The sequence below is a fragment of the Micropterus salmoides genome, unplaced genomic scaffold, assembly GCF_014851395.1.
Source record: "Micropterus salmoides isolate LMB-PRFRI ecotype aquatic unplaced genomic scaffold, ASM1485139v1 Ms_hic_scaffold_6, whole genome shotgun sequence".
In the NCBI taxonomy this organism is placed as follows: Eukaryota; Metazoa; Chordata; class Actinopteri; order Centrarchiformes; family Centrarchidae; genus Micropterus; species Micropterus salmoides.
The window spans coordinates 3,913,843-3,935,738 of NW_024044348.1; the positions used below are offsets into that span (position 1 = coordinate 3,913,843).

At 39.6% G+C, this 21,896-nt stretch overlaps 1 protein-coding gene across 4 annotated transcripts in view; it reads left to right on the forward strand.

Moving 5' to 3' along the window:
- The first annotated feature begins 9,681 nt into the window (after positions 1-9,681).
- Positions 9,682-21,896, forward strand: part of LOC119890472 (tetraspanin-18-like) — a 45,326-nt gene continuing 33,111 nt past the window's right edge. The window contains exons 1-2 of one of the 4 annotated variants that reach the window (XM_038701767.1): positions 9,682-9,851; positions 19,486-19,552. The gene's annotated coding sequence lies outside the window, so the exon portion shown is untranslated. The remainder of the gene's footprint in view (positions 9,852-19,485; positions 19,553-21,896) is intronic. The other 3 variants (XM_038701769.1, XM_038701766.1, XM_038701768.1) reach the window with 3 other exon arrangements.

Below are 21,896 nucleotides of genomic sequence, written 5' to 3' on the forward strand. Positions count from 1 at the left end.
TTTGATTGCACCTGATGAAAGCAACAAAACAATTGTTGTTGTTATATTTGTTAAAATGACAAAGTGTCATCTTCACCATCCAAAACAGTAGTAGGCAACAATTTATATTATGACATTAATAAAAAGACAGTTGGAGCAATTTGGAGTTGCAGCAGTCTGACATGGTCATGCAACTCTCCAGGTTGAATCATCACAAAAGGTAAAATGTGAAAATATCTGGTTCTCGTTACACCCTCATGGTCTAAGGGTGGAGGCGATGACCACGAGCTGCAAAGTCCCTGGTCTGAATCTGGCTTCCTCATCTCTCTCCCTTCATTTTCACTTGTCATCTCACTACTGGTAGCTTTAATCAGTCCCTCCAGGATTTCAAGGACCTTAAATGTCTGATTGTCTAAAAGCTTGATGAAAGTTGGAATGTTCTCGGGCATTTTTTTTAGCAATGAAAATGTGTGAATAAGCAAAACTGCAAAGTTAGATGGGGTTTTTTTTTATGAACGCTGATGTCCCCGGTACAGGGGGGCTGCACGTGATCGTCAACACTGCTGATGTACTTTTGCTGTTTTTGCAGTTTTAAGTCCAAAAATCAGCTGATTTGTTGTGCCTGCCGTTTCTCGCCTGTTTCTGCAGAGCAGGAGAAGCGCCGCTTTGGGACACTCTGTCTTTTTCGCCATTTGGTAGGAGGTAGGAGGTACATAAACATCCAGGATATGAAATGAAATGAAACTCAAATGAAAGGTCTGCTCAATCTGGATCGATTGATGTTCCGTTCTCAAGCTACAGGCCTGTAAAGCATGGGAGTGCTTTTGGTGACAGGAATGTTGATGAATATTCACTGTTTTTATCAATATTTCAATGTTATGTTATTTGCAACGTGGTTGTATGGACATAAATAGTGTTTTAAAGATAATGCCCAATAAAAGTCAACATTTAAACAGTAAGTATGGACATTTACCTGGTATATTTTGAAAATATTGTATGATAACTGTCATCAAATTTACAGTTACAATTGCAATCCAGGTGTATTAAAATATATTCAGTTGCGTTATAATCTATCTTATGATGGTTTTGATGGTTTATTACATTAATATATAGCTTCTATTACCAGACGAGGATGAAAATATCCTATTTTAACTTTATTGCATCTCTGTAATAGTAAAATAAATATGTTAATTTACTTCTGACCTTTCAAAGGATGCAAAGAATTATGCATCTTGTCCTAATGGTTGAGGAGATATTCCTGACTAATTTTGGGTTTAGGCATTTTTCCTGGAAATAGGGGCAAATAGCTGGAGCTTTTCAACAGGTTAGACATTAGAATTATAGTTGAATAATAATAATTGATCCTTTGAAAAAACTTTCTCAAAATGTTTAAACACTAGACGTTTTTATTCCTAAAATATGTTGTTAAATCACACACACAGTTCAGTATCATGTAAACAAGACAGTAGGCTACGCCTGTCTCTCTGTGATAAACTACATTAACGTTACCTCTAACTGCATATTGAAACCAGCTTACATTGATTCTTTCAGCGCTTTCAATTGACCGAGATGCAACAGCCTGTGTCAAAGTGATTTGTCTCATCTGACGTCTTTCATGCGTTTCAGATATTCTCCGAGTATTTTTTTGTGGTGGCTAACTGTTTGTGAGTGGACGTTTTACTTTTATGCAGGTTTTGACCCCCGCTTTAGTAAAGAAGATCTGGATCCTGTTTTGCACGGCTCTTTGCTGTTATTATTGTTGACAAATGTGAGATTTTGTTATCGTTTGTAAAGACATGTGACAAAGTTTTGTGGGAAATGGCGATAATGGGTCAAATTTGCAGAAAAGTTGCAGTGATTGGTCAACACTGTTGAATTCACAGGGATTTGTTGTATTTGTGTTAACAGTGGTGATCGCAGCATCGTAAAATCCTAGAGGGACTGTTTCATAAAATGCCCCAAACAATCTTTGATGAAGTCACAGATACAGATAGACATGAAAAAAGTCAACCATGTCAGAGCTTGTAGGCAGGATTGCGAATGGTAGCGAGTTAGCTGGCTACATCCACCAAAGTAAATGAGTTGTTGTCAGTCAACTTACAGGAATGTACATATTTATTAAACTGACTAAAATACCGCTAATGTTAAAAATGTTCTCTGGCGTATTATGTTTTAGACAAATATGCACAGCAGTCAACTGTGAGAGACAACTAATGTTTACATCCCGTTTGAATTGTGCTCTGAATTACACACATGAAGTTTATAGGTTTAAAAGATAATCCTGCAAGTCAAGAAAGTCACAGTTTGTTGTAAAACAGTTGAAGTACATGTCTGTGAAAATACGTAATTAGGAAGAGCAAAAATCATACGTCAAAGAGCTTCCATGATGTGATGATGTGATGAAAGGACCGGGAGTCGTTGGATTAAACACATCAGGTGAGGTGCATGCAACATAGCCAAGTTACCTAGCTAGTAGCAACCAAGCAGTGCATCCTAGTGTAGCAGGTCTAAAGCTACGTATGATTTTTAATAAATGTATGAGAATTAATACCCAATTATGAATTTTAATATTAATACCCAATTATGAATTTTAATATTCCGATCCATAATCCATAATCCATAAATCTCTTTGTTGTAATTAACCTAGAATCTCCAGACCTCTGGGTAGCTTTTAATGATTATACAAATATCACTAGTGATCAGTTAGTTAATAATCGCTCAATAATCTTAAATCAGTCAGTCAGTCTCAAATGGAAGGGGTAAATTGTCTTGGCAGGGACTTAGAAATAGGCAATACACACAATTCCTTGATTACAGTGAATTTATTAACTAACTAAGGTGAAGTCAGCTCGATGAAATAAAGCTTAAACTTGGTCGTTCTTGAATTAAAACTAGGGTAACTCAACGGACTGATAACTTTAACAAAACCAAAGCAAATAAAACAAGTAAGCTGCTGAAACGAGGGAAAGCTGAGGTCACGGCACTTCGCGTGTGTAGCTTGAAGCGAACGAAAGGCTGTTCGCTGTGCCGGGCCGAACTCTTGGGGCGTTGCCGGGAGAAGGGGGCACGCCGAGCGCGGGCCGAAGCGCCGTTGAAGAGTCAGGAACAAGCAGAGCACAAAGAAGAAGAGAGCGAACAACAGCGTGTGTCGCTGTTTTGTCTGTTGGGGCGTGGTTCCCAGAGGGCAGTCCTTCGTTTCCCGGAGGGACGGGCTGTTTACGGTTTCCCGAGGGACTGTCTTTCTAAACTTTTAGGAAAAGAAAATCTATTTGCGCGTATTATAGTCAAATATCTTCCCACAATCAAGCCTCAATTGTCAAACGGTTATACCGTTCTAAATTTAAGCATTTGGTAACAGGAAAACAATTGTCAGATTATTGGTCATGATAAATACCGAGTGACATTTATACATTAACGGCCTTTCGGACGATGGCATGTAATACTTATTTTGTCCCCTTGGGGGAGCTACAGCGAGTCTTTGGAGACTGCAGTCTTTGTTTACATAAAGAAGTTCAGGCTGTCCCTGGTGTCCTGGATTTTCTCACACCTGGGCGTGACAAGGAGTATCTCTTTGATGTGAGGTGATTAAACAACGAGGAAGGTCAGTTGCCACGGTTACATATGTGGGGGGGCAGTTTAGGGTTTCCTGCCCTTTCTTTAAGAGGAGTTCTGATAGGCTGTTCAGGAAAACGCTAATCGCTGGTCCATGTTCCTTTTGTCAGTTTAATAGTCAAGCACCGCGTTATCTGGCTGCGGCATCAAAAAGTGCCAGTTTTACAATCAGACTGCCCAGAGACAGCACTTAGGGAGGGAAAATTTCAAACCCCCCTCCAACACAGTCTCACTCCCTACTCGTCAAATGTCTGACGCATGGTCAAGGCCCTTTGTCGTCGCTTTTTAAAGACTTGGGTAGCCCTTTTGCATCAATTATTGACGTTTAGGGATCCACAGTCAAGTTAGCAACGCTTAGCAACAATAAATATGCAATATCCGGTTACACTTTCAAGATAAAACGTAACGTTTCGATACATTGCCATGTTGAAACGCGCATAATTAAAGTCGTGAAACGTTGCAGTTTCGTTAGGTTTAGGCACAGAAAGTACTTGGTTGGGTTTAGGCAACAAAACTACTTGGTTAAGGTTAGGAAAAGATCATGGTTTGGGTTAAAATAGCTATGTATGTCACTTAAGACTTAAGTTAACTAACGTTAATGTCAATTTACCTCACTTGCCTAAATAAAAACATTTAATGTTTTGTTTCGCACAGGACACAAACCCTGTTCTCCTGCTTCAAGGTCCGGGTTCTGGCCCTCTATCCACCCCAATCACCTCCTTACTTCGTCTTTTCTCTTAAATATCATACTTGCCTTTACCATCAAAAACTGACACAACAGGGCTTCCCTCAACACGTCGAACTATGACGTCAAAGGGATCCCTAGTGCGTCACAAACTGACGATTATGGCTCTTGACCAAGCGTCCATATGTGACGACTTGGGAGTGAGACTGGGTTGCCCCCTCCCCTTTCTTTCTCCCAGGGAGAGAAGAGAAACGGGGAGTAGTCCAAATTTATTTAATATAAAATGCACAAATCCACACTGTTGGTACACAGCATTAGCTTAGCATTACAGTGCTAACATGTGGGTGACGTATATTGCGCAAGATAAGAGTAGTTTGTTGGGTGGTTTCACACAAAACTAAATGCAACAAACTGCGACTTTCTTGACTTAAATTATCTTTCAAACTGACAACTATCATGTGATGCACAGTTCATGGATAAAAATAGTTTTTGTGTCTCGCCATTGACTACAGTATATTTTTCCAAAATAAGGTCCTGTGGTGGTCCACCGGAAGAGAGGGACTTTCTATATCCCCGAGGATCAGGGGCATTGTATTTAGAGCCATGCACGCAAGAAAAACCCCAAAAACATTGTACTTGTGTTTATGTGAACCAAATGTGATCATGGAAACTAAATCTGTTTTTTTTTGTAAACAGACAGCTTCTTCATCATCATGTTTGCAACTGATTTGACAATCATGGTTGAAAAATATTTAACTAACATTCAAATATCTTGTTGTTGTTGTTTTTCCCTGGGAAGGAATTTTGCAAACTGTTTCACACCAAATGTGAAGTTTGTAAAGAAGCCACTGCAGCCTTTGTGCTCCCAGAGAAAGCACAGTGGTTATAAGCTGAGATAACTCCTAGTGATGTGTTATGGTTTCCCCGCTGTGACTGGCTTTCTCACCCACTGTTAGAGCGGGAAGTCTACTGCATTATTTAAAATTAACCCTCCGAGTCTCAGCCTCTAAACCGCTGCAGGTCGCCCTTTTTCTCCAGCAACAAAACTGTTTTATAGACAAGGTGAAGAGAGAAGGTGAACGCTCGTCACAACTAAAAACGCGGACCACCCACGGAGAAGGCTCACTGTTCCTGATTGTGCAGAACAGACTCGAGCTCCCTGGTGTCCTCGACATGTTCAGCCAGATGGTGTTCTGCTGTCAGTGGAGGGAAGAGAGGTGCCCTGTTCACACCGAGCTGTGTGGGAACCTGAACCCATTCACACAAAACCACCAAGCTGGGATGTTAAAACATGAAAAATATTTTTTTCAGAAAGCACCAGTTATGTTTACTGCACAATGTGAAGAAATAATAAGATAAACTTTATAAACTGTATTTTCATAACATTGTTCATGCAATGCAGGCCGTCATAGTGCTTTACATATACATAATAAAAACATTTAAACAAATAAAACAAAATGTGATTTCCCTGTTTCACTGTGGGCCTTTCCAAAACTGCGTGCTCCTCCCTCTCCCTATCTACTCCCACTCCAAACCCTCCAATGCCGCGTGAGCACCGATGTCGGCTTCTTGAAGGTGTGTAACACCCTTTGCTGCACGGTGGGGGACCTTTCTTTCAAATGTGAGTTGCGTGTGACCTCGCTGGCTAACGTGTAGAATTTTTCAATTCTGAAACTACAGTAACATTTCATATCACTGTTCACAGGTTAACAACGCAGCCTAAAGGTTATATTGTGTTTAATAAAAAAAAATGCTGGACAACACAAATGTTGTTTTTATTGAATCGTATTCATCTTATACGAAAATCTGCAGCCACAACAAAATAGCCTACATTGAACAACAGAATAACAGAACATGACACGATGGGGATCACGTGACAAGCAACACAGGCATTAAAGAAAAATAGCAGTGCTGGCCGATTAATTGCATAGTTAATCGCAAAATGCGCTTGTTTGGGTGGCTGATTTGCAGGCTGATCAACATCCCGCCCCTCCTGTGACCCAGGGTTTGACTGCACACTACTGTGCATTCAGAGCCAGTGAGCAGCTGACCTTAACAATAATAATAATAATAATAAAACTGAAAACTTAGAATAAAACTGCGTTAACGTGAGATAAAACAAATGTTGGCGTTAATTAATTAACGCGTTAACGCAACAGTAACGCGTTAACGTGCCCAGCCCTATTATTTACCTATTTGCATTTGTTGTTGTGCTGATCGGATTACATCCAATTACATTGCACAAGTACAATGACAATAAAGATTCTATTATATTCTAAAGTAAACTAAGTGATGTGGAGCTGCTTCATGAAAGCATCCAGTGATCAAGCAGGAGGAGTAGATCACCTTGCCTGGAGGCATCACGGCTGCACTGGCCCCTCAGCTAGATCAATTAGAGTGAACCGAGCATCAGTGGGAAGTTCACAGCTCGATGTGTCACGCTTTTTTATCTCTGCCCCCATTTTATATTCTTTAGCCGTTTCATGCAGCGTGTGAGTGATGGCTGCAGATTAACAGAGTTCACTGACTGGTTTGCAAATTCATAGTTCAGGAGATGAGAAGGGCAAACGTGAATTCTTTAGAGGTCACTTTGTAGTTTTAATATTTCTGATGTGATACTTTAACAGCGTTTATGAACTATTTCACTTTAAAAAAACAGTTTACTTAAAATCCCTGCAGACCCACAGAAGTGTTTCTTGTTCAGTGCTCTCCAACACCCGGCCAGCACAGTGCCAGCTTGGTTTCCACTTCATTTCAACTTGGCACCCAAAATGGTGCAATAAGCGACTCAAACTGACTGCTCTTTGCACAAATAAACAAAATATCTCATGTAGTACCAGCAGCATCATAAACAGTAAGAACTGATAAACACTTTATCTGTTCACCAGGAAAACGCTATTTTTCTCAACTGGAAACCTCTTTGTTTAAATACTGAACAAAGTTATAAACACAACCCTTTTGTTTTTGCTCCCATTCATCATGAGCTGAACTCAAAGATCTAAGACTTTCTCTATGTACACAAAAGGCCTTTCTCTCAAATATTGTTCACAAATCTGTGTTAGTGAGCACTTCTCCTTTGCCGAGATAATCTATCCACCTCACAGGTGTGGCATATCAAGATGCAGATCAGACAGCATGGGGATTGCACAGGTGTGCCTTAGGCTGGCCACAATAAAAGGCCTTAGGCTGGTCACAATAAAAGGCCTTAGGCTGGCCACAATAAAAGGCCTTAGGCTGGTCACAATAAAAGGCCACTCCAAAATGTGCAGTTTTACTGTATTGGAAATTCTTTGGTTATGCAAACAGATCGTTGCAGCAGCTGTCCGGGTGGCTGATCTCAGACGATCTTGGAGCTGAAGATGCTGGATGTGGAGGTCCTGGGCTGGTGAGGTTACACGTGGTCTGCGGTTGTTAGGCCGGTTGGATGTACTGCCAAATTCTCTAAAACGCCTTTGGAGATGGCTCATGGTAGAGAAATGACCATTCAGTTCACGGCAACAGCTCTGGTGGACATTCAGTCAGCATGCTAAGTGCACGCTCCCTCAAAACGTGCGACATCTGTGGCATCGTGCTGTGTGATGGAACTGCACATTTTCGTGGGCAAAAACAAAAGTGCTGCGTTTATAATTTTGTTCAGTGTACAATGGGTCAGAGACATGATGAAAAGTCAGGTGTTCAGTGCGTGGATCTTACAAAAGGTCCCTTTAATAAGATATGCAGAAACTCTATCTTCCAGCTTGTCCTCATCAGAATGACGTCTGTATATGTTTTTTCAAGCTCCGACTCATATTTACATTTATTGTGGCTGCGACTGGTGTTTGAGTCTCATGTGAAACAAAGTAAATGTTGAATTATTTAGAGTCTTAAGTTGAATAGCGCTACTGAATTACATCATGTGATTTACGTGACTTTTATAACGTTCTTACTTTAACCCAAACCATCCCAACCAAGAGGTTTTACTGCCTAAACCTAACCAAACTGCGACCACTTCGCAACGTTAACCATGTGTTTAATGTCACATGACTCATGTAACGTACGCCTGTTGCTGGACTGGTACTCTGTAACGGTTATATACAGATATACATATTTCTGTCTGATCACAACCGCAGACCCCCCAACATTTCATTAATAAACGTTTTTTTACTTAATTCAAATTTATTAAGCTAATTTATCATTGAGGTGAAAAGGTGCCATATGTACATTAAGAAAGACTTTAGGCGGACTGTTGGTTGGACAAAACATAACAGTTTGAAGGCGTCACTTTGGGCTCTGTGTATTTGCGAAGGCATTTCTCACTATTTTCAGAATTTGTGCAATTTTTGATGGAGAAAATAATCCGCAGATTAATTCATAATGAAAATAATTATTAGTTGCTATATCTCATGATGTAATATATACTACTAGAACAGTCACAGTTGACATTTTTCTGTAAGTATTTTTACTTTAATACTTTAATAAGTACATTTTCCTGATTATACTCACTTTTACTTAAGGCGAGACACCACAGTCAAATAGGCTTTTTGCCCAACTTTATCTCATAATCACACTGAAATTTTGCAAGCTGAAAAGTAAACATACAAGCTTTTTTTTAAATTACAATATATTTTTATATGCAAATAAGGTATGTCCTCATTGAATATGCACTGATTTGCATGTCGCACAAATTCATTTTCCAGTACATTGATAAGAGTGATGAATTGTTCGGGTTTTTTTGTGATAAAACCCTAAATGGCCCAGATATTTACAGGATTGTTTATCAAAATTTTGTTATTTTTTCATAGATTTATTCAAACTATTTTTCACATATTTACAGAAAAAATACCACATAAAATGAGAATGATAAAATATATTTAAAAAAACCTTTGTAAATGTCTTAGACCCAAGAAACAGTGTGCAAATTATGATGATTGAACTGCCTTGAAGGGCGAAGGAAAAAATTACTTGCTGTAAACAAAGAAGTACAGGAAACATGTAATTTTGAGAAAATGTCTGTTAAAGATTAATTTACGCTATGGAAACACACTTAGCATAAAAATGACTGAACACATCTCTTTTAGATATATGATATATTATATGATATGTAGACTAGCTAACATTGTTAGAAACTTTCAAACGATATATGATTCAATATGTAGAGTTTCAAAAAGACCAGTTAAACCTTTACACGGAAAATCGACAAATATTAACGTTTATATTTTTTATTGAAGATTGTTTTGTAAATTTTATGTAAGTATGGCAATAATAGCTGCAAAATAACTCGAAATCTAGAAAATTGACAGATTGAAGGAAACTCAAACTCCCAAGGGTTCGGAAGTAGTTTTATTCTGAAAGTCCGTACCGGAAGCTGTACGTATATGTCGTGCGTAACTTGACGTCGGTTTAAATAGGAGCGTCAACGTTCCCCGCAGTCAGTCAGACACGCCGAGCAGGAGACCGACGCGTCTGTTCGGGCTGCTGGAAGCGTGAAGGTTGATGATTAAAGAGTTTGCTGGATTTATTAGTTTGTCAGGAGACGCGCGACTTCACTTCCTCAACAGACAGAGACATTTTGGAGAAAGAAGCTCACCTCTCTGCGGTAAGTTAACAGCGGTTAATATTTAATTTACAGCAGATCCGACTCACCAAATTTTAGCCTCCAGGTTGTAACAGTGTGTGTGTTAGCATAACAGTTAACGTTGGGTGTGTTAGCTTAATTATGTGCTCTTCAAAAACCACGTTAGAGTTAAAAAATTAATGATTTTAGCCGCGTAACAACAAACTGTTAATATTTTCTCACAGTTCAGTGTTGATTTGTGACCGTTAGAACTTGACAGTTGGTTTGAAATGTTAATAGAAATCAGTAAAACACTTAAAATTAACATTAAAGGTGAACAAGGCTAATTTGGATGGAAGACATTACATAGACTCGTTTTTGATAACTGCAGCATTTTTTACTAAAGGAAGACGGAAAGTTTTTGCTGTACATTTTTTGGGGTGTGAAAGTGTCTGAAGATAAAGTAATATATAATTATAAATAACACTGGAACCACAGTCCAGTTTAGCATTGGGACTATACTGAATTTAACTGTTAAATCTGTTTCAGCAGAAACAAAACTAACCTGTTATTTGTTTTGGCTTCATGTTGTTGAGATATAAAGAGCCTGAGTTATGTATCTGTAAGGAAGGTAAGAAATGCAAAAATATACTGCATGTTCCAGGTGATTAAGAAACAATGTCTGCATTACATATCAGCATTGACAAGCTTATTTTTACACTGCTGTTACTGTGCGTACATATTTTTTTGTAGGGATACAACTATCTAAGTATTATTCCCACTATCAATTGATCTGCTGATTGTTTTAGGAACTGATTTATTAGTTTTTCTGTAATATGTCAGAAAACTGTTAATTGTTCCCATCAAGGTTTCCTAAAGCCAAAGCGGACATCCTCACTTTGCTTGTTTTTGCTATTTAAAAACCTATCTGAGACAAAGAAAAGCAGTAAATCCTCACTTTGGAAAATGTTTTGAGTTTTTTTGCATAAAAAGTGACTTTAGTGACGGTCATCAAAAGTGACTTTAGTGACGGTCATCAAGATAGTTGCAGATCCATTTACTGTTGATGGATAAATGGATTAATCGCCTTTGACCATTTTCTTTTACACAATAAACTGAATGTGGTGTACCAGCACAGACAGTTGGAATATTATAGGAATATATATGTGATTCAGTTTGGGTTATCGCACAACAAGGATACCGTCAAAAACTCGTTAAAAAGAAGTCGGAGATGTCAGATTTTTAAACAGTGAGGGAAGGTACAACGCTAAGCTGTGTATAAAGTTAAGGGGGGAAAAGGGATTTCCAGCAGTTTTTTTCCTTCTGTATGTGTGCAAAGCAGAAAATTACCTCCTGTGTTGACAATTCAGCAGCCAGCTATTCTGTAGAGTGAAATAAAATCTCCAAATGAGACCTGATTAGCTGGCATGGCAGCCGGTAGAGGAGCCAAATGAGCATTTGGCTGGTTGCTGCTACTTTCACACCTCGTGAGTCTGTGCAACACATATAAACTGACCCCTCCATGATTTTATTTTTCTCCGAAGAGCTTCAGCAGCCAGACTATTATCGAGAGAAGTTTTCAATGCGTTGTGTTTAAATCTGTTTGGCACATTAATGTGCGCCATCTGCATGAATAACATCCAGAATAGGATTTTATTCATCACCTTATATTGGGGGGGGGGTCGATACAGCATAGTATGGCGATATTTTCCGTGGCAATACTGTATCAATACACGGACGCCATGTATCGATCTTATGTTATATAAATTAGTACATCAGCAATGTACTTTTTTGGTACTATAATAATAAAAACAGTTTTCAGTTCGCTAGAAAAAGAGTTTTCCTTTGGGGACACAATTTCGGTTGGAAAACATTTATAAATTCCAATACATCGCAATATGTTTAAAATTGCAATATTATCGTATCGTGAAGTAAGTATTGTGATAGTATCATATCGTGGGGCCTCTGGTGATTCCCACCCCTACCCTGTATGTTCACAGAGCCAAATGAAAATCCACCGTATTGGAGATGCACCTTGCATGTTTGGGTTTGTTTTGTTGTTTGCTTCAGGGCTGTAACTGACAGTTATATTCTGATTTATCTGTTGTTTGTTTTCTTTATCAATAAAGCGTTAGTCTGTAAGATGGCAGAAAATAATAAAGGAAAAGTGACTGACGGTGTTTGTCTTTCTGTCAGTCGGTCGGTCCAACACTTTGGTCCAGACTGAAATATCTCAACAACTATTGGATGGATTGCCATTAAATGTAATATGAACGTTGCTGATTCTCAAATTTTAGTTTGTCATGTAGCGCCACCATCGGGGAATGCTTGCAAAACGGATGACTGATGACAACCTCGGCTGTCAAGTGTTAGCATGCTGAACTAAGATGGTAAAAATGGTAAACATTGCCCCCTAAACATCAGCATTTTTAGCATTGTTTGCATCTTAGCATTTAGCTGTGAGTACAGCCTTGTAGATTCTTATATTGTCTCTCAATTCAGATATTTCCATTACTGCACTTACGTGCAGTGCTCTGCGTACACTATGTACTTGCTTAGTGCGTTATTTCATCAGGGTAGTGTGTTCTCAAATCAAACAGTCAATTGTGCACAAACTGGAAATGATGACTGCAAGATTTTGACCTCTTCTTTTAATTTTGCTTTTTCTGCTTTTTAAATGGCGAACTAAAACCCGGGCGGATCATTAACGCCATCATTTGTCTGCAGTTGTTGCCCGCCAAAATTTCTGCCGGCTTGTTTGCTCACTTGACTTAAATTCAGTTTTATTATAAATGAACGTACCGCTGCAGCTTCCTCGGCCGCCATTTTTACAAGTTGAAAAATCCGTGGGTGGTCCCTCCCTTTCTGCTACGTAGCTAAGATGGCAACTGTTGGGAAGGATGAGAAGGGTCTGACGTGCCACACTCAACTTTTGACCGTTATGAGTCCACAGTCAGGGTGCTTATAGTACACGGCATTTTGACAAACTTCTCAGTGTAAACGCAATTATGCACCCAAAAAGCAATTATAAGTATAGAAGGGCACTAATTGAGACACACTATTAGTCTTTTAATGATTAGTAAATTATTTACACAATTAATTGATAATCAGTCAGAATTGTTACTGATTAATTTTCTGCCAATCGACTGTTGGTTTCAGAACTTGCATTCTTCATATATTTCCTCTTGTTACAAAGGATTTTGACAGGTGAATATTCTGCTAGTGCCTCTGTGGGGATGGGCGCCCTGGTACCCTGCTGGCTGGGAGTCTCTCTCTCTCCCCTCCATGTTTCATGTCTCTTCTGGCTGTTAAATGAAGGCAAAAGGCCCCAAAATAATCTTTAAAAAAACAGTCACGTGGGGCTGAAGCCATCTCACATACCGCTCAGCCACAAGACACGTTTTGTTTTGATTCCTGCTCGGTTTATTCATTTTCTCCTGATTTTTCTTGACTCTTCTCTGACGTTGGTTTCGGTTTCACCTCCACCTCACGTCCTGAAAGTTCAGGTCGAGTCTCTGGAGGACGTCATCAAGCATTGTGGCGAGGGGAACCACAGGTCCATCTGTCCCTCTCCTCGTGTGCAGCACTGAGGCACAAGTCTATTTATGGATCACAGCGTGGTCGCTGCGGCCTGACAAAAGCACTGACGAGCCATAGGGGGGCGATTCCTCGAGGGCTGGCAGTTACTTTACTTCCCATCCTGCCAACACGGCGTCTCGGGGGTAAACTGAGGGAAGGACGCTGCTGGTGGGACTGAGGTCGAGCTCTGACTGATAGAGACCTGCAGTAGATGTCTGGTGGTTTGTCTTTTATTTAGCAACATGTAGTCGAAGCACTTTGCTTGGTTTTAGTGCTAAAATGATTGTAAGGATTATTTGTTTTTAGTTTTAGTGTAAAAGTTGTTTTGTTGACCAGCAGTCCATAATCCAAACATTAAGTTTACAATCCTATAAAACAGAGGAAAAAGCAGGAAACAATTTAAAGAATTTTTACATTTAAAGAAACGGGAACAATAAAAACGTGTGCATTTTAGTTATTAAAATAGATTAATAAATTAATTGACTAGTTTAAGCTGTCGTCGATTGACAGAAAATTTAATACCGACAAGTGAATTATGAAGTGAAACAAAAATTTTCTGGTTCCAGCGTCTCAAATCTGGATATTTGCTGCTTTTCTGTATTTTATTATACATTTTTTACTTTTAGGTTTTTGATTGTTGTTCGGTCAAAACAAGAATCTTAAACTTCAAAATGACTAATTTTTTTAACACTATAGAACCCAAACAATGACTGGATATGTCTAAAAGTAAACTCAGAACGAAGAGTTGATCCACAAATAATAATTCCGCACCTATTTTGATAATCAATTAATTGTTTGCATATTCTCAAACGTGAGGATTTGCAGCTTTTATATCCCCATGAATTTAATATTTTTGGGGGGGGGGGTTCGGACTGTTAATCGGACAAGAAGAGACTGATGTCTCCCTCGGAGCTAAAGATTAAACAATATTGATTAAAAAATAATCGATAGCTGCAACTCGTCTTGGATTTGATTTATCTAAACTACTTGTTTTACCTGTCATCTCTTAAATTTAGGTATCATGACAATTAATGACTCGGTTGTTAACTATTGACCTTTTTTATAAACCCAATAACAAATCAGTTAATTGCGAACATGTGATTTTTGCCTTCTCAGAAGAGGTGAAAGTATCATGTAGTATTTCAAAATATACAAAAACTAGAGAAAAGCAAAGAGAAACAATTAAGAATTTGTTTAATGATGCTTTTTCAAATGATCAAATCTGCTCATGAGGAATTTAAAAAGACTGCAATTTAGTGACTCAATCTGGAAGAAAGGAAGAAGGAAGTGAAGTCGTTTCCTTAATATGTTGATTAAATTACCAGCCGTAGACGCGACCTGTTCTCCTCAAACACAATGCAGACACATCATGCTAATGCCCTGGTGCTCTTTCAGAGGCGTCTAGTTTTAACGAGATTAAATGCAGTCAAACTGAATTGAAAAGCAGATGGTCAGCCCTCCACTCAGCGACCCCGGCCCTGAACTCTGAGCTCTGTCACAGGACAGGGGCTTTATCAGCTTCTCCTTTTTCTTTAGAGGTCCAGAAAATTGTGACAAAATGGAAATTAGTGTTTACTTTTCTTAAAAAATGTACTCAAACCGACTAGTCTAATCAGTTATCAAAATTGTTTGTGATTAATTTAATAACTGACAACTAATTGGTTAATCATTGCTGCTCTAATCAAATCCATGTATGTTTTCATTATTTCATTTCAAAACCAAAAAACCAAGTCGTTTTTTGGTTTTTCTGTTTTTTGGTTTTTCTGTTTTTACAGACATCTGTTTTGTTTTTCTATTTTAATGGTAAAATATTGATTTTGATATTTAATGATTTGTGTAGCTTTGTGTGTTACACTTGATAAACCTGCAGCAGATATACTTGGGGCGATGGCGGTGCCTGATTAAATGTAATAAAGATGAGCTTGAACATCAAAATAAGTGGGTTTTTAGTTACAATATTATATAACTGCAGTACCGGAAGCTGCAGCTATATAATATTGGCTCAACGTTCAGTTTGTAACTCACTGGCAGCTGAAACAGGAACGCTTTCCTGAGGATCCTCCGGTTTTTAGTTGATAGTTGTCAGTACATCCACCGGTACACAGCAAACATGAACTGTTGGTAGGTAATTCCGCGAGCTGTATATTAACGAATCATACACAGATTAAAATGTTGGGTAATTTTCCTTCTGCTTCTCTACACTGTTTCCACCTGACCTGACCTTTTATTTTTGGGATTTAGAAAGTTGCGGAGCTGCGGAGAGCCTCCAGCTGCAGGAACACGTGGATTATGTAAAATAAGGAGCTCAGACTTCATCCAGACAGAGGGAACGACCACTGAGCGTCCAGAGCGCCGGTTCCCCTGGCAACACAACCCATAGTAGGGCTAACGGAGGGGGAGCGGGGGGGCTGGAGCGTACAGGGCGAGGGAGAGGAGGTCGCACCCTGGCCGGAGTCTTGACGCAGCTCCTGTTATGGGTTTAAAACAGAAAAACAAAACAGATGTCTGGTTTTTGGTTTTTCCGTTTTTTACAGGGGAAAAAAAACAAAAAACAAGTCCTTTTCTAATTTTCCGATTTGGTTTTGAAACGAAATCATGAAAGAACGAACCATACACGGATTTAATCATGGCATGGTTTAATTTTGCTGCCACAAGTACCAAAGCAGATCAAAGAAGTCACATCTCCATATGGCTCCATAAGTTTATAGTTAATGGCGGCTTATGGTTTGACTTGTGGGTTGCGGCGTAATTCAGTCTCTAATGTCTGCATGTAGAGTTTGTCAGGAGTCGTGCAGCAGAACCTTGGATTAACGGTGATTTACCAGCTTCTTGACTTAAGCAGACACGCTAGTAGGGATGGACTGAAACTGAAATTCTTGGCTGAAACCGAATATAACGAGTACATTTACATTTTTGCCTCTTTTTTTTATATATTTTATATTTTATTTTTATAAATGTGCTTTTTACTCGAGGTACATGTGTACATTTACTTTTAATGGACACATGTAATATGTTTTATACTTTCTGTGAAAATAATCCAATTAATCTTATTTCCATCCTGTACAGACGCCTTATTTTGAAAACCGGACGTTGTCGCATGTGTTTCCTCCTCGCGCTAAATTCATCCAGTCCGACCCGGTTTGATAAATGTTGTATGTGCTTCTCGTCCGGCGTAACATGAAGACTTCACGGTCTCTCTTCAGGTAGGACTCTCATGCTGCAACACTTGTCTCTGTAAAGAGACAAACTGACAGGATAAAGTCTCTAACCTGCCTGTCAGCTCGCTCTGGGCCGCTTCAGTTACCATAAAGGCTTGAATAGGTGTGCACTCCAAATTTAGGTGCAGCTAGCTTAATCGCCTTCATACAAATGAGTGACAGAAACACTCAGTGGTTCTTTTCTAAGAAGTCTGCCACAGATGGAGTGGATGTGTAGGAGACGGTTCAGCAGATTTGGATTATCTGCCTTCTCTGATATTTGCCTACACCACTGTGGTTAACAGATGATAAAGTATCATGAAATGACTACTGTTTATTTTATTGCCAGGAAACATGGGCAACAAATTCCGCTCAATCTGTGTTGGAGACTTAAACCATAGCAGCCTTTGCCTGGTTACTGTGAACATCTTATAGCTTAACAAATATAGCTTTACTGTGGAATAAACTACAAAAACTGAACAAACAGCATCTTTATAAATTTACTACAACCATTAAAACTGCAACAAAAAAGGCTGTAGCCAAAATATTTAGGAGATAAAGGAGTTCAGGCAATTGTGTAATTGTTAATATTACATAGGCAACTATATTCATTATAATTTCATATGGTTTGCCGTATGGTTAGCCCGACTCACAAAGCCGAATGCGAGTGAGTGTCATCGTTCTATAAAGTCCTCTGTTTTGTCCATCGGGTCCGCAGCGTTTTCAAACAAGCATCTTCTGATTCACCGTTTTAATCTGGACGGGAGGCGGCAACGTAGCAAAAGGTCTCCGTTTTTCACTTTGGTGCTAGCTAGCTTTGAAAAACACTCAGACAGCGTAGTGAAACATTTTGAAAATTTGTCTGGCGAGTATTGCATCATCTGATCGGCTTTTCTTATCCGCCTTTTTAGCGACCACCGGTCAAACTAGTTAAAGCCATTATCGGCCATTATGATCGGTGGCCGATCGATCGGAGCGCCCTTAGTATTCATTATAATTTCAGATAATAGTAAGGCTACTATAGCATTAACTTGTCAATAATAAAAACGTGCATACAGAACATAAGTTTATAGTTAATGGCGGCTTATGGTTTGACTTGTGGGTTGCGGCGTAATTCAGTCTCTAATGTCTGCATGTAGAGTTTGTCAGGAGTCGTGCAGCAGAACCTTGGATTAACGGTGATTTACCAGCTTCTTGACTTAAGCAGACACGCTTCTCCCTGCGGAGATTAGCATGCAGGCGAGAACGGGAACAGGTGAGCGTGACGTACTGCCCAGAGAACCTGATTTGGAGAGAAGAGTGCCGGTACGCCAAAGAGTAAAATGTGAAAACCATCCAGTGAATACCGACGCTCTTCAAGCACAAACGGCTTTTATATTTTGAGAAATAACAGGAAGTGATTAGTCTCTCCCATTAGCGTGAGCGTTGTAGTGGAGCTTGCAGCTGGAAGTCAAAATGTCATATTTAAGTTTATTTTCTGCTTGCTCAACAGTTGTTTGATAAATGGCTTAAAACACATTTGGAGAATTTTTGAAATGCTATTTATTTATTTAATTTTTTTTTCCCCAATTCTGATCATTTTGGCGCTGGAGATTTTCCTTTGGCGCTCGCTAAAACCTCTTCGGGGGCAAAAAATTCTCTATGCAGGAAAAACCCTGTGGTCGAGATGTGAGGAAACGTATGTAGTAGGGGCGTACATTTATAATATTTAGTTATTGGAAATAACAGGACTGGATTACAAACTCTCCTGTGTTTAGAGGCTCACTACAGTATGGTAGCTTTTACTGCACACAACCAAAATGCTTTGGTAATTCAGTCAGAAGTAAAGAAGCTGTAACACAGTGGCTAAATCACGAGAGCATTTGGTGCCAAGCCACTCGTACACACACTTAGCACGCGGGAGCCAATAATTCAGAACAGCAAGAGTCTAAATATGGCTGCAGAGAGAAACCAGCACACAGTCACTTCTCTCCACGCACTCGAGTTTATTTTTCCAAACCTGAACCAGATGGCCTTGGCTGTAATGACGGTGACGTTTCTTTTACATTACAAGGCAATTACAGCGAGAGGAATCTGCTCCCTGTGTGGTCCCGGGACAGTGGTTCACTTTGTGGTACGCCTGGGAGTTGGATCATCTCCATGAAAGGTAGCTTTCAGTCACACCGGGCGTATTGATGTCGCTTAATAAACAGCAGTTAATTTAAGTTAGTATCAGGATGACGAGAAGCAGCACCAACCCTCCTCCTCCGCCGCCGCTGTGCAGGGAGCACCCAGCTGTCTGAGGAGAGTGGGCGTCTCACTCTCCACCTCAAGTGTAAATGGGTCTCTGGAGGATTACATGTGTACCTCTGTGCTGGACGTTTTTACTTTAATCTTTTTAAGGTTGGGTTTGTCCTCGACTGGCTGACAGCTCAGCGCTCTCAGATGGCACCGAGGGCTCAAGTGTTGGCAGCAAGTGGGAATAATTCTCTTTTCATCACACTCCCATCAGGGGTAAAGCAGTCCCATAATAAGTTTTAGTTTGAAACCAGCTTTTGACGGTGCGCTTCAGTTTGCTTATCTGGGTCCATGTTGTTGTTGGTGGGGGTTGTCAGGTTTTCATACTCCTCCTACTCAAACTTTTTTTTTGTTGTAATGTTTTCAGCTGTGACTCTGTTGATGCACACATTAAAACGGCAGGAGCGGTCATCTCCTTTTCAACTTGCTTTCATCAGGTCCACTTTGAGCTCAGGTGTGTTTGATGGAGCTTGAATCTGCATCTCTGACTCAAACACTTCAGAGATGAAAACCGTTACTCAGGCCTCCCAAAAATGTTCAGTTGGTGCAGGATTAGTCACCGTCTCACCTCATCTGCACATGAATGTGATTTTTTTATTTTTTTTTTTCTTCCCCCCTCTCAGTTTCTCACTGAAGTGGAGCAAGTAAGAAACAGGGAGAACGCTGTGTGGGCAGAGATCCTCCACATCCGTGAGTCATGTGCCTTCTGTTCGACGGGCTTGCATCATCAGCACAGCTGCCTGGATTACAAGACAATATCCTGCTCAAACATGAAATTTACCTAAAATATTAAATAGTTTAACCACAATTATAGTCATATTCTTACATCAGATTTTCATCCTGACATGAGGTTTATTTTTCATCATCCAAATGGAAAGCAGGAGGATAGAGGCTGTCGTGTGTTGCACAAATTGGAAAAACCTTTTTGAGGAAAAAGTTGTTTTTGAGTTATTTAACAAAATAATTAACTGGACTTGGGTCAACATCTACGTTTATTCATTTAGCGGACGCTTTTATCTAAAGCGACTTACAATTGCTATACATGTCAGAGGTCGCACGCCTCTGGAGCGACTAGGGGTTAAGTGTCTTGCTCAGGGACACAATGGGGAATTGAACCCGGGTTTCTCGCACCAAAGGCATGTGTCTTATCCACTGCTCCATCACCACCCCAGTAGGCTATAGGGAAGTCACGAGTCGATACCAAGATTCTGAAAACGTGTACTCGTTTTTCTAGGTACAGAAGGTACTGAAGATCCAACACGTGGAAGACGGCGACAAGTGCAGCGACTCGTAGAATAGAAAAGAGATGGAAAGTTAGTCTTCAATAGCTCTGTGTCAAAGCCTTGATTTCTCACAGTTGGAGAGCTGATTCAGGCAGATGTTTCACAGTTTGAACACCTGAAAATCACCAAAGATGAATGATTATGCAGTTTACAGCGCCAAGAATTTAATTGTCTGTCCAACGCACCTGTTGCTGTAGGAGGAGTTAGGGACCGTGTCTATTGTTCATTTCAATCATCAATAACTGTTTTGTTTGCATCCATCCATCGTCAACCGCTTATCCTGCGTACATCCCAGCTGACATTGGGCGAAAGGCGGGGTACCCCCTGGTCAGGTCGCCAGTCCATCGCAGGGCACTGTTTTGTATTTTCAATATAAAAATCTCTGCCAATGTAAATAGTGACCACCCTCAAACACTTTACACCTGAGAGATTGTGACAGCTGTATGTTGAAGTACATGGCATGTTTTGTTTTGTATTTTACCATGGTATCAAATTCATATAGAGAACCGTGGAATTTTACTGGTATCTCTAAATATCTGGTATCATAACATCCCTACTACTGTATATTTTAAAGTGTTAAAAAAAAAAAAGGAAATGTGTCGACATCTTGTTGTATAGAAATGCATAATACACAAACATTTTGATGAGGATTTCTTACTTTTTTTTAAAGACTTGTGATCGAGATATGTAGTGAGTGTTTTTAAGGTGGAAAAAATAAACTTAATTGAGGTGTTGTCTCTGAATTGCCTTAAATATGTTTGGCCCTTCTGCGCTCCGTTACTGTACCTAATGTACTGTTGTGGCTGTTGTTGGATGCAGTGAAAATTCTGCCTTTAGTACAAGTTTCTTTTCTGTACTTTCTCAGCAAAACAGCGTTTTATTGGCCTGTTATTTGGCTTTATTTAACACTATGTAATAAAACACTGTCCTGATTTAGTTTTCTTTGCTGTGACAAGATTTTAATGTTATCATTTTAATTCCTAATTTCATTTAATGAAAAAATAAACTTTAGTGGTTGTGGGACTCTGAAAGGCCCTGAAAACCTTTTTAAATTACAAATAAATAACTTATTAAATAAAGACAAGTTTGGATCACTAACTTCAAACAAAGTCAAACTCGAGAGACGGTCTCTGCAGCATAAAGCTGCATGTCTAGTTGTTTTCAGAGCCAGACTACTTCAGTTTTCTCACCCAGAATGAGCTGGAAACAACGGCCTGGTCGTCTGCTCTCACAGATCAAGATATGGCGGCCCACAGGGGACAATAGCCGTGCTGAATATTAAACAAAAGCTTTGTCAACAGTGAAAGGCAAACAAAAGAGCTCATAAGCACTGAAGGATTAGTCCACTTTTAGTATTTGTTGCACTGTTGTCTGTGTGATGGTATGTCACCAGCTGAACAATAGTAAACTTTACAGCTTGCGGCCACTTACAGCGTTCTGTCGCGGCTTTCTTAATCTCTCTTCATGTGTGTTTACTGCTGGACGATAGTGACAAACTGTTCTTGCAGTTCTGAATCACATCTTGAAAACAAACAAGAAAAGAAATGAATCATGAACTGTGAATCATGTATAGCACAAAAACACTGGGCATTAACGCCGCAGGATGATGAATCACTCTCATTACTGCAGTGATTTTTCCTTTTTCTTTGGCATTTCCCATGGCCTAATGGACCGCAAGCGCTGTACGGTACCAGTGCACTAACCTCATCGATCATGATTTAATTTCTGTGGCGGTGGCTGCAGAAACAGCT